The sequence below is a fragment of the Ambystoma mexicanum genome, chromosome 3q (assembly GCF_040938575.1).
Source record: "Ambystoma mexicanum isolate Mex_15411 chromosome 3q, UKY_AmexF1_1, whole genome shotgun sequence".
In the NCBI taxonomy this organism is placed as follows: Eukaryota; Metazoa; Chordata; class Amphibia; order Caudata; family Ambystomatidae; genus Ambystoma; species Ambystoma mexicanum.
In genome coordinates this window covers 146,600,358-146,614,543 of record NC_090926.1, presented here as the reverse complement: position 1 = coordinate 146,614,543, position 14,186 = coordinate 146,600,358, and the positions used below count along the sequence as shown (strand labels likewise).

General features: G+C 45.4%; 1 protein-coding gene across 1 annotated transcript in view; it reads left to right on the top strand.

Annotated features, from left to right (window-relative positions):
• AGAP2 (ArfGAP with GTPase domain, ankyrin repeat and PH domain 2) overlaps positions 1-14,186 on the top strand; it is a 1,175,901-nt gene that overhangs the window by 210,764 nt on the left and 950,951 nt on the right. The gene's annotated exons all lie outside the window — the stretch shown is intronic.

The following is a 14,186-nucleotide window of genomic DNA, read 5'->3' as shown; positions in this document are numbered from 1 at the left end:
CCAGCTCCCAGATTCATAGACTGGTGAGAATCCAACAAAAGAAATATCTCTCTGCTTTAGAAAATATAATGTCCTCATCATGTAGTGTGAATAGTTTCAGTCTTATCCAATCTTCTGAGATGTATTCTTCTGACCTGGGTTGGTCCGTATTCCCAACAAAACTAACAAAGTGTGCTCTTCATCAGTTCTGAATGCTTCTCAATCTTATTTTCATTAAGGCTGTGGCCTGCTTCATCGTATTGGGATTGTCTCTCCCTACTGTGAGTGGTCAGCAATGAGAGGTGGACGCAAAGTTGCAGTGTTCTCAATAGTCGCCATATTTATTGAAAGACAATGGGTTTGGAAAAATGCTTGTCTTTTCCTAACCAAAAGAGAAAGTCCATACCTATAAAAATAAAACAAGTTGACCTTATGTCCAAATTGCATCTGACCCTCACACTAGCATACAAAATCAAAAGGTACAGTATTTCTATTGTCACTTCAACCAGGTTGTGCAAACACCATACATGTATACAGTTTCAACAAAACAACCCTTGTCTCCAGGGTTTAGTTTCCCATCCCTTGAACTGTTTCAGGAAAAGGAATTTGAAATATTCTGTTCCATTGGGGGTAATGAATATGGCTCTTTCCTGGATAAAAATGGCAAGGCAAATGTTGTTTTGACAATATGGGTTGAAATATATTGAAAGACAGTATTTTATAGCTCTTAGGATGGCCAAAGCAAAAATGTTTGGTTTTAACAAAGGCTTGATATAATAAGGTTTGTTTGCTATACCACCTTGTATTTCCGGGTGTATTCCCTACCAAGAACTCCTACACTGAAATATCCAATTCCAACAAAGTCTTAATGGGACACAAACTCCTTTCCAACACAACATTGAATTTCCTGGTATACTCCCCTGCCAGGAATATCCTCCTTTTGGTTCACACAGATCCTGTGGTGCACTCTCCTGCCAAATAACTCTTTCAACAAGGTTTCACTTAACTGATGCTCTCATCGGGGACTCTCTGCAACATTCATCTTTCTCCTAAACATCCCACTATTGCACCTTGTCAATGGCACAACCTTGCTGACTTTAGTTATCATGTGCACTAATTTCCCCCATACAGGCATCCCTTCTATGAGGGGCTGTTCAGGGTCCTTCTGTCAACCTCTCTTACACTGTCATTTGGCTCTTGCAAATGGTTGTTCCAGGGTTTCCCCAATTGGCATTTCAGAATTGTATAACGTTTGGCTCTTTGTTTCTCTTTTATAGTGTCTTTTGGCTTATGGCAGTGCTGGTTCTAAGTTTCCCCCAACTGACATCTCTTATCAGGAGAATTGCACCATGTTTTCTCTCTTGTTCTCTCTATAATTCTATTTGGTCTGTATTGAAAACTCTCACTTAAATGTCCATGTACCTGTCAGAACACCACAGGGTCACCACTATCAAAGGTCCAACTCACCGGTATCTCTTAGTGTCTCCAAGCCATGGTTCATTGTAGTGGCAGAGATTTGCTTTGGACGTGACTTGTCAAACCCCTTTTCAGGTTCTCTGCCAGCTTTGTGGTTCCTCGCTTACACAGGTGCTGTTTTCTGGTCAGGCAGCGTCGTGGACAATCTTCTTGGGGTTGCCGAGATCCTTGCTGCACTTCTCTGGAGCCCGTCAGACCCTGGTGGGTCTCCCACCAATACGGTATGTCAGATTGTCAAGTGGCAGGTCGGGAGCACCTTGCTTCTTCAGCCAGGTTTCCGCCCACACGTCTGCCTTTCTCTGTGGCTCTGCTTTGTGCTGAGCATACACTGCACCTCGATCTGGCGTCTCCTTCATCTTCTCCTTCTCCCATCTGCAGGTGTTTCTCTGATTTAAATGTCTCGTGCAGTTGATTGAATGGATCACAACTAGACTGCACATTACTATTGCCACTAGTGTTGATCCTCATTGACTCTTTACTCTTTGGCTTCCTCCATAGTGGTTTAAGTTCTGTTGTTGCACACATTTAGCTACATAACAATCATCATCAACATTAGATGTAAAAGGAGTTTTAGAGGAGTTATGTACATGTGAAGGATGAATAAAGTTCTGCTTAAAATGTTTCACAGAAGTAGGTTTTAAGACCTCACAATTATAGGGTTCTGAATAATGGCAGCAGGCCATTAGAAACCCTGGGATTAGGGTTTCTTCTTCACAGTCAAGGGAAGAATACGGTGTCTCCCCTGTCGGAGTGACCCCTACCCCTGACAGCTATCCCTTCCCATGTGATCCACCCTCAGAATACAAGGATTCTGCAGGATTCATCACATACACTTCCCCTAATGGCTCAGCCTCCCGCTCTAGGGTCATTGGTTTTGGAGGAAACAATTGCATTCCCCACATGAGGAAGAGGTTTCTGAGTTTGCATTTCCCAATTTCAAATAGGGCCTGATGATAAAAATCTTCCTTTATCCCATTAATCATTTGGGGAATAGGGAAGGGATGTTCTACTGGCATTTCTCTGAAGTTTCTCAAAATTGGGAAAATCTGTACCAATAATAGTCTCCTCTGGTAAACCAGGAATGATGGCTGCATTAATTGTGGAGGCCTCTCCTTGAACCATGCTAGAAACAGGGGTTCTATGATAAACCTCTTCATCCCCATGTACACATGTAACTTTAATTAGGGTTCATTTTTTTGTGATTTCTAGGAGATATGAAATCAGATTTTATAGCTTTTTGTTTACTTCCAGAAACAATTAAAGCTCTAACTGGAATCCCATTTACTAGGCATAATCACACGTTTTAAAGGTATTGCTACCAAGGAATAAGTTATTGGTAACTTCTTTTTCCCCCTCATTTACCTCGTCTTCCTCCCTATACTGTCCCATCATAGATCCGATCTGCATTGGTTCTTCCTATTTATTAGAAGGGCAACATTGGGCTAGATGGCCAGATTGCCCACACGAGAAACACACTAACAGGATAGGCAGGATAGGAAAGGGGTTGTACTGTTAGGGTTTCACAAATGATATCAGTTTTGGACCCCCACAATAAGGTGGCTAGGTAACAAGTTTTCAATTCATTTGCTCGGTGGAATTTTTGGGCCAACCATTCAAAATTAATAAAGAAATTCCCTAGGACTTCTCCTTCTCTATAGGAGTGTAGAACCCCCTGTGGGAATAGGGGTCGTTGTGAGTCTATTCAAGCTTTTCTGAAATCCATTTTCTGCTTGAATCTGGTGGGCAGTTAATTGGGCCACTAAACCTCCTAATGTCTCCAGCCTGCAAGTTGGGATAAGAGAGGAGTTTCTTCTCCTATTTCAAATGAAGGGTCTATTTCTATAGGTCTAATGCAGAAACAGACTTTAATAACTTAGCCTGTGTTCTCAATCTTGGAGCAGGTTTTCTAAGGCAGGTAGGAACACAAGTAGATGGATTCGATGTTAGATCTATTTCTGATTTTATGAAAAAACTTAGCTTGCTGTGCCATCTTATATTATAATCAGACACCTTAATATTTACTATGGAAAACATGTTTTTGATGGTGTATGGGAAAAATGAATCTAGTCAGGATTTTGTGTTTGATTCTTAAAATGCGATTAATCTCAAGTAAACAACCCCCCCCCTCCAGTTGTTGAATGATGACTTTAATCAGATGGTAAAGATGTTATTATTAGGTTTCGAGTTTGTATCAACCATTTCCACATCCCACTCCTGACACTATATGTGGGGGCGGGAGGGTCAGCAATGAGAGGCGGACACAAACTTGCAATGTTCTCAATGTTCACCATATTTATTAAAATAAAATGGATTCACTTTGCCTCATTTCTCAGAAATGCCTACTGGAAATACATGCCCATCATATGACTCCTAACAAACTCAGTAAAGAGGCTCCAAAGTACTAACTTACTAAGAATACACTCTGCCTCAGTACTGAAGTCGGAACTGGATATGCCCCAGACTGCATTATGGCCCACTCATTACTGATGTCACAACGGGTATTCACTTTGCCTTACTCAGTATAGGTTTCCTCACATAGCCACATTTTGCCTTTGCCTAACCCTGTTAGAATGCATTACCTTACACATTACTGCAGCCCACATATCCCACGAAGCAGAATACTTTCTTAGTAATTAAGAACTTTGGAGCCTCTGCACTGTGTTTGGCAGAGTGCTGCTTAGGATGTGTATTATTGTTGGGCAGTTGTATGAAATGAGTGAACTAAAATGCACTGTACTTCTGTAAAACTGTCCCTACAGAACTGCAGGATCCACAGTGTATTATGACTCTAAAAGTGCAGACAAACGGGTTGGATTCTTTATGCCAAAATGCACTGTGTTTAACTTAATAAATATACCTCTGCAAAACTATAAATCTTCCCTCAATACAGATGCTACAACTGGCCTATATTTCAAAAGACACACTCTTTTTCACTTAGTTCAGAAGCACCGATGCCCCAACGCACACAGGATTAGATGTTAGGGTGTGCACTTTGCTCCATTTAGTGGATAAGAGCCTAGAGGACTAGGTTTCTATGAATGCGTGCAGCCTCACACAGTACAAATGCTTGCTGAGGACAGGGGTGGACTGGGAACTAAAATAGGTACTGGAAATAATTACTGGGGACCAAAAGAGGCCCTGGAAATAATGTTCAAAGTGGCCCCATATGACACATTTTCATCAAGCCCAATGATTTTCCTATGAGACAATTTGGAGCTACCAAACAAAAGAGGCCCAGGGTGCAGAGGCCCACCGGGAAATCTCCAGAGTTTGCTATAGGCCAGTCCACCCCTGGCTGAGGACTGCATGCCCCTGAATGCAGGTTTCATGCTTAAGTAGAAATGGTAATAAATTGGTGATTTATAGAGTGCTTCATGACAGATTCATCTGGCTTCCAAGCATTGTAATAATCAATGTTGCTATTATTGCCCACTTGTGGTATTCAGTTTAGCAACTTGTGCGTTTGGGTGGTGTGATGAATCTGACATGATTCCTCTCAGAAACCTGGTCTGAGACCCTTTTCACCTGGCCAGGGAAGGGCAGACATTTCCTGATCCCGACCCTGTGGGTGGTGTACTGTGGGAGGATCACATGGGGGGGAACAAGACAGGAAGACTGGGAACCCCCCCTGTTTAACTTTCCCCATAATCAGACACTTTTGATGGCTGTTTGCCAAACAGCCAAAGTCAAAAGAACTAACTTTGTTGTTGGGGACTACAAGTCCCATAATCCCCTGAGGACAGGGACGAGGAAGAGGGCTGAAGACACATGCTGTGGCAGAAGTCAGGCAATTAAGGCTAACAGCCCACACCTGAAGGAACCTGGGAGGCATAAAAGGCCACCTCCGGTGCAGACAATGAGAGGGAGCTGGAACTGTGTCTAGAGTGAGTGCTGTAGCAGCTGAGGCAGAAGGAAGAAGACATGGTGCTGGCAAATCAAGTAGAAGTGGGAGAACAAGTGGGACTGTGAAAACAAAATCTAAATATCGAGGCTGAGTACCCCAAAAGGAAATACACTGAACACGGGTTACAAATGAACATACAAAGATCTTTAATTTATACTGAACAGTTACAAAGAAAAAAGGTAACAGATAGCTATCGGCCCTCAGTACAACACAACGAACTCCAGCGTGGTTCAGTGTGCTTAGTGAGAGACGCTGTACATTAGAATTAGTTGCTCTTTTATACCATTTGCGAACATGTCCAACCCTACTTCGGGTTAATATTCCAATAATACATTACTGATCTAGGGTTCATGCCGAGTTCATACCACTATATGCATATTTATTGCCTTTAATACATTCGCCGACAAGTCTACATGGTAACAGTGTATTTTAGGATTTCTCATAAAGGTCTTCTCAAACATTAATACAATGTAGTTAAACAAGTGTTCTTAGTTCAGTATTTGGATACATTGTTCTTAACATATGCTCGTGGATTAGTTTCATTGCACGAGTAATCCTTTACACACAGGTCAGCAGGTCAGCGAAGGACAAGGTCTCAGTTCATGACCCCAACAAGTGGCCTGCCAGCAAGTTACATATTAATTAAACACAGAGGTCAAGACGGCCATGTTGTATTTCGGAATGACATCGTCCACCATTTGAACACACAGGGTGACTTTACAGAGAGAACCTAAAATGGCAGATTGACCTAAAATGGCGGCTTACATTGATTCTAAGGTGAGGACCTTGCAACACGGATTCCTTCACAAGTGGCTTATAAGCAGCTTGGCGTAGGCCAGTATACATATATTCGTTGCAATAGGAAGTACGATATAATTTCCCGTTTGACAGGACGACATAACATGGATGCAGCAGATTTCATCTGCTTGTTCTAAGAGGGTTCTGATTTCTCAAACTTTGAAGTACAGAGGCTGCATAGCAGAAGACGTGCAGGGATGATGTCTTCCCCATTTGCGCCTGATTGCTGTGATTGCTGGGCAGGAGCCGTACTGGAGAGTGAAGCAAGGAGCTGGGGTCAAGTCGCAGGTCTCAGGAGTGAGAGGGGCTCCAAAACCGAGCTGCTGCACCAAAGACACTGTGAGCTTGGATGGGTGCTGGTGTCTGAGAAACCAGAAGCAGTAGAAGTTGTACCCGAAGTTGTAGCAGTTGGGCAATCCGCAGAACAAGGATCACAGAAGCAGTTGAGTCAAACCTGGCGTTCTGATTCCTTGCGCGAGCACTGCCGACAACAGTATGCAGCTGAATTATTCACTTGCATATAAGTTAAAGTGAGCGGATGTGTTCGTTGAAGTCTTTAAAAATAAAGGGACAATGGGAAAGTAACACTCGCATGTGATTGAATAATTCACATTTCACTCACTTGAAGAGCCAATGTTACCAAGACCATTGTTAAACCCTTAAAGCTGATAAACTCTGTTGAGTGGTCGCGTATCTTCCATTGTGTAAAACAAACAATACGAAAGACACTGTTGAACTTCTAACCTTTGAGAACACCACTAAGAAGTGGTCACTTGTAAAGGAATGCTGAATTCTAACTCTTTATTCCCACAAACAATTACAACTCGAGTGAGAAGTCAAGTGATTAAATATTGTATCGTTGCATACGCGGTTGAAGAGAAAGAGCAAGTATTGCCCAAGCCAAGAGTCTGTTCCCTAATTGACACTGAAAGCATCCTTTCTGGGAGCCGGAACACTCTTTTATCAATACTGTGAGGCCATTAGAAATGTAATCTTGCTTAAGACATCACTTTGCCTGAAGCTACAGAGTGACACCAAGGCCTTTGGGTGATAGTTTGGCTAACAGTTGGCAGAGAAAGTGAAGGCTTAATTGGAGAAGGGGAACTTGCTGCTCATAAAGATTGAAGTTGACACAACCTATATTGACAAAGAATATGAGAGAAAAGTGGATCCGAATGGCAAACTTGCTTTGTTACTGTGGCAGACAGACAAGAGAGGAAAAGAGGCTGCTCCTTTTGAAGAGAGGCATTAGAAGTACTATGAAGTGACTCTTGTCAAAGTCTGTCTTGAATCTTAATACTACTCAAGCAGTTGTGGTATACCTGATTGTCAGTGGATGTAAACTTTCAGTGACACAAGCAAAGTGGAATGCTATGAGGAAAAGGAGAATGTCCTCATAGTAAAGTCTAGTAGAAGCAAAGTTGTTGAAGTGGAAGTAGTAGCCACACTGTGAAGTCATCCTTACAAATATACCTTTTACAAAGTCACAAAATACTGAAGCTGTGGTTGTACGGAAGATGTGATCGTATTACAGAGTACTGAAGCTGTGCTTATATCACAAGTTGAATATAGGAAAAGGTTCAGTTACCCAAGACTTGTGTTCCACTAATCTTCTAGAAGTTGCATTTCTTTTAAACAGTGTTACGTCTCCTGAAAAGTGGTAAAAAAAAGCATTGTGGTTTTGGAATAGAATTGATGCTATGGAATGTCTATAATTCTTCAGGAAGAAGAACGCTGTTATTGGAACTTTCGTTAACAAGACTTTAGCTTGCCATAGGAATTTCAAGAACTGAATTAAGGCTTTGCTATCTGTGTGGATTCCCTTCTTATTTTTTGATGAACAGTGGAGCTGAGTTAACCTTGAATCCTGGGAAAGGGAGTTCACCCAGGTTACTGAAAATGTTTAAAGGAAACTGTAATTATCTTTGTTTATGGTATTTGGATTTCCATACGTTTTCTTTTGTACCTGATGTTGATTGTGAGGGCCAGCATTCCTGTTCGAGACTGTGTTCCCTTAGTTTTGTTAGGTAGGGAAACCCACAGTAGAGTAGGGCAGGTGAAGCATTTTGATATTTTTTCTGTTATAATAAAGTGGCATATTTTTAACAAATATCAAACAGTTGTCTGCCTCGTATTGCTGACCCCTCACAGTGGTGAAAGGCTGAGTCAGCCTGACCACTGCAATTAATTAATGGGGTCACAGAATCGTCCTGTTACCAAGGTGTTGCATTTTAGCTATCCGCCTGGCTACCTCCGTAAGACTACCTTTCCAAAAATATACACTCAAAGCAAGTTCAGAGCCATTACCAAAATGGCTTCATCACCCAGAATGCACTCCTTATCAGTACAGGGGCACCCACCAGACTACACATCTTCAAATACATTCTGTTTCTCTTAAGGCAGATGTTATAGCAGAAATACCTACCACAAAATACCCCAACCTCAATATAGAGGAGATCCCCCTCCAAGAACACTACATGCAGTGTGTTTCCTTATTACCTCCGAGTGAAGCTTTAAAAAGGCTCACAGCCTTGGTGCCATCTTGGGTTTTTTTGGCTGCTGTTTGGCGACTCCATGTGGCTCTGTCCTCTTGTGAAGCATATACATGCGTGTATTCAGCTCCTGTGCCACTCACAAGGCAAGCGAGCCACTGGCGCTTGCCTACTTAATTTATAGGTTTCATCTGGTTTTCAAGTTCATATGATAAGTTGAGCACCGCTGTCTCCATAATTCACTTATTGGTATGTCCCTGGTAGCAGTTGGGACTTGTAGTTCTGCCCTTCTCTCTTCAGTTTGATGGCATCAGCAGGCAGCTACTGCATCTTGGGGGAAAGAACAGAGCCCAGGAAATTCAGCTCCTTCCAACCTCTGGGGGCCACATCAGGCAGCGGTCGGACCACCCCAGTTGCCAGTTCTTGGTTTCCCCCATATAAAGGCTGCTGAGTGCATCTGACTTACCACAGCTGTGACCTTTCAAGGAGGAGACCAAGTGGGTTAGCTATCAAAGTGTGCCCCTTGGTGAGGTGCTGCCTTTGGTTTCCATGCGTGAGCAGAACCTGTACAACATGGCATGGGCATGTGCCTTATGCAACACAAAAGAGTGATGGCTGGAAGGTTTTTTAATGAATGAAAAACCACTCATAAAGCTCTAGGCCACCCTCCAGATCATGGTTTTCCCATCAGCCATGCCATTACAGAAAGGGAAAGATTCAAAGCCATCTACCTTCACGTGTGCATTTACCACCCCTAGTGGGATTGGTATGCCCTGACATAGGCCCATAGCCAACTGTCTCTAGAGACTCACTCTACACCTCATGGTGATGACCGAAGAGGCAGACGTATCTCTGGGGTTGTTAGTTGTCTTATGCGGAAAGGGGGTTGGCACAGCAGTCCAAGCTGGACTGTGCTTTCTGGGATGTGACCAAGCCTGATTTGCACAGGGTCGGGAGACTCAAAAACAACAATGTGGAGGTTTGCGCAGAGCAGTTACCAGTGGTTAAGATCTAGTCAGCACCTTGTGCTTTTGTATGCCCAGTCCAGTATGCTGCGCCTGAAGACCCACGTTCTACCACGTGGACGATGCCCAGTGGGGCAGAGACATGTCTGAGGTTGCTTGTGCTGATGGGATGTAACCTTGCAGTTTGGACTCGACTGCACCTTTTTGGGGATGGAACTAAACCTGATTTTCATGTGCTCTCTCCTCATTTGTAATGTGGTGGCAAGCTGAAATACAATGGTCGGTAGCACTGGTGGGCAAGCTAAGCCCTCTAGATGTTGTGGCCTGTAACTCCCATAATTACTCACTAAAGTCTATGGGCTAATGTGAGTTGCAAGCTGAACATCTGGAAGGTTGCAGGTTGCCCACCATTGGTCTGAAGGGTTATGCAAGCAATTGCTACAGGTTAAGAATTATTCATAACATTCCAGCTTTCAACCTCCAGTTTTGCATTTGTAACCACGAGTGGGGCAGGAATGCCCAGATAGGGGTCCTGAGCCTGCTGGGCCTAAAGACCCAAGCTGCGCCTCACAGATGATACCCTATAAGGCAGAAACATTTAGGGGGTTGCATGTGGCCTTATGCAGAGAGGATGTAAATAAGCAGTTTCAGCTGCACTGCCCCTTTTGGAGTGGAACCAACCCTGGTTGGAATATGAATTTATTGGGATGGTGGGCTGGAAAACAAGGGTCTGCAGGGTCGCCCTGAGCCATCAACCTTCAGTTTTGCAAGTGCTATGGATCCAGCGAAGCTGTTGGGGGGGGGGCCTGCCTTCAACCATATGTAGTGAGCTACGGGTAGTTGGATTTAAAAGGTGAGATTGAGAATCTGCTGGCTTCCATTATGTACCCGTGTTTCAAAGGCAAAAGGGGCTGTCTCACAGGAAGCATCAAGGAGAAGAGACTCTGCAGGTATATAATGATGCTTTGCTGCAGATCATCCTACATCAATTGGCGAAAGAACACAGGCAACAGTAAGAACATCAACCGTCCCACATGTTGCAACATACACCACGAATGTCAAGTTCAAGGGTGACGACATCAATGGGCAGCACATCACTGACACCTGGTGAAAGCTTTGTGAGCTGTGCAGGTGCAGCCCACAGGGAGGAGATGCTGTGGGACACCCTCCTCTATTACTCGGGCATCTTGAATACTGACGGGTCATGAACAGGAGCAAATAGTGAATCAGTAGCTGCTCAGATGCTTGATGCTTGTCTACTAGACACGTCACGTGTGGAAGTGATGTTAAACTAGTAAAGTATTGGTGCAGCTAGCACTGCGCCTGACCAGGTCACACGTTCGCGAGTTGCTATTGATTTGCTAGGGTGCCACCCCTCCTGCATGCGTAAAGTTGGAGAGGTTATATTTCAGCAGAAGCTGTCATCTCTAACCACAGGAGAAGCCTGTTGAACAAATGGCATTCATTAAAATAAACAGTGCCTTCACTGTGGAGAAACTAGGGCATTTGCTTATAGCCAACATACCTTTCAATCGAGCTCCATCCAGGAACTCGCCGTGCTGCCCTCACAGCAATTGAACATGGAATAGATTCTAAACTGACGCAAATCCAAGTCATCATCTTTATCATCAAATGCACCTAACCTGATACTCCATTTGGATTTCATACATTCATCACGAGTTGGGCTGTAATCCTTAAATGCTGTGGTAACGGCATTACCGCCGCATTTAAGGGTTGGCCCTATCACGAGTTGGGCGATAAAAGGGCTGTTTTACCTACAGTTTTTTTTTCTGGAGGTGAAAATCCCATTTAGTGGCCTGTTTTCGGGGGTATTACCTCCGACTGTATTAGTGAGCGGTATTAGCATGCGGTATTAGCGCCAAAAAATGCCTCATTGGCCCTCATTACGACCCTGGCAGAAAGTAACTGACCGGACCGCCATAGCGTAAATAGCGTTTCCGCCATTGCACGACGGAGTAAAGTGCGGCTAATTCTGACCCATCGGGCACGAGCACTACGCCATGGCGGAAGTGCAAAGTCCGCGATGGCGGAAATGTCCCCAAAACGCCCCTCACCACCGTCGTACGGCACCCTAGGTGCAATTCCGCCACCCATCATAGCGGTCACCGTAATGAGTGGTAATCGCAAAATACGGTGACCGTAAACATACGGAAACGGAAGTAAAAACATGGTCCCGGAACGGGAAACAGCACGCCGTACACCTATAAAATCAGAATCCCAACACAACCATCAAAAATCCTACCCTGAGACACATCCCAACCCGTTAGCCACCCTAGTGAAAACAATAAAAATGGGAAAAGTTGCGAAAAAAGCGTGGGACCGCAAGCGGCAGGTCCACTTCTCCCATGAGGAACTCACCGTGCTCACAGAGACCCTCCAGGAGAATGCTGGCGTCGTCTTCTCGACGCAAATGACCAGGACGGCACTTGCGAACAAGAAGGCCATATGGGCCCTGGTGGCACAGCGGGTAAGTGCGGTGGGGACCGCACCCCGCAACCCACAGCAATGCAGAAAGCGATGGGACGACTTGCGGATACGCGTACGGAGCATACTATCTGCCAACCGTAACATTGCCACAGCTACCGGGGGAGGATCGGAATCACCCATCAAGTTGACCCCCTGGGAAGAAATCTGTGCCTCCACCATTGGAATGGAGAGTATAGAGGGAGTCGGAGGGATGGAGAAAGGAGTGCAGACATCCGAAGAATCAGGTAGGTGGGCCAAATAAAACAAAGCTAAATCCACAATGTCCAATCATGTGAAGTACCATGTGTCCACATAGTGCAACAGAAACACATGTCCAGGAGAACGTCCACATACATTGGCCTGATAGCGCACTTTAAAAGTCACATTAAATACATAAATAACTAAAAATCCTAAAAACACCCTCTACACGTGCAGCATGCACACCCTAACTGCAGGCTGCAAAACAACTGCATCCTCAATCCACACAAAAATGAAACCACCTCCAAGGCCCTGACCCAAATCACCCTCAGGTACCACCCCAATGCATGTGATACATTGCCATTCCAATTTCCACAGACCCATAAATAATGCTCGCCCTCCTTTACTCCACCACAGGGTCCGATTCAAACGACGAGCTCCAGGACACCCCTACCAGCACACCTGCAAAGAGGGCCAAGACCAACGGCCAAAGACCCTCCACCTCAGCTGCACGGATCAAGACACGGCAGCAGCACAAATCAAGTGGCAGCACACAGGAGGGGACTCCAACAGGCACCCCAGCAGCCAGCATGCCCACAACAGCAGCACCACAGGTCCCCCCAATGGATGCCACAGAAGGCACTGCTTCTGGTGGCAGCAGCACCATAGGTGACACTGCATTAATGGCAGCATGCTCCGACACAGAAAACGGTGCAGTCGATGTAGGATCCGTCCATGACCTGTCTCAATCCCCCTGTTTGTTTCATCCCGTACACCATGAGGATACCACGCAGGGGCACCCACAAGACGACGACTGGCCATCCCCCACAAGCCCTGTGGCAAGGCAACATGAGGTGATCAGCCCCTCTGTGACACCACCGCAAATGGCCATGGCCCAGCAGAGGCAACAGTCCCTCGACCAGGTGATCGTGCAACAGCAGCAACTGGCCACGCTCCTCAAGGAGCATGCTGATGAATGTGGGGGTACTAAGGCAGCCATAGAAACATCAACTGAGACACTTAGGTCAGAAATGGAGAGAAGCACAGAGACACTAAGGGCACAAATGGAGAGAAGCACCGAGAGCCTGAGGGTACAAATGGAGAGAAGCACTGAGAGCCTGAGGGGGGAACTGCATGCGACGTCCAAAGACGTATGTGCTGAACTTGCCGCTGTGCGCCGTGTGCTCACTGAGCTCTCACAAACCATTAGGGACATGCATGGACGTGAGCAGGCAGAGACATCATCCGTTGCAAGTTCCGTCCAGGGCAGCCCCCAACGTAGATCGGGGAGGAACCTGCGCTCCACAGGCAGGGGTGCCCCTGATACCCGGAGAGGGGGCATGCAATAGCGTCTGCCCACTGACAATGAGCATCTTTGGACACTGGTGTTCGGGGGGGAGGTAGGAGGGTGGAGGGGGTGTGTTGGGCTTTCTTGGGTGGCGGGTCGATGGGGTGTGTAACATAATTTCACATATGCTATAAACAATTCACAATCATCCAATGAGATGTGTGGACATTGATCTTTGTGTACGAGGCCTTTATAGGCGTACAGTCCATATTGTGCATGTTCCAGACACACACAGTGCCACAAGTCCCGTGTCCATGTATCAGCCACCAGGCGTGAGTGCTAGAAGCATGAATCTATGAGAATCTGACGAATTTCACGGCCCTCCTGTGCCTCGCGGACTCCTTGAGGTGCTGCCACATCCCCACCCTCATCATGACCATCATCAGGTGCTTGCAGTCCTGCGTCAGGGGCATGGGCACATTTCTACGTACGCACATGTTGTGTAGCATGACACATGCCATGACCATCTTTGCAACCTTCTCATGGCGGTACAGGAGTGCCCCGCCAGACCTGCTGAGGCAGCGGAAACGAGTCTTCAG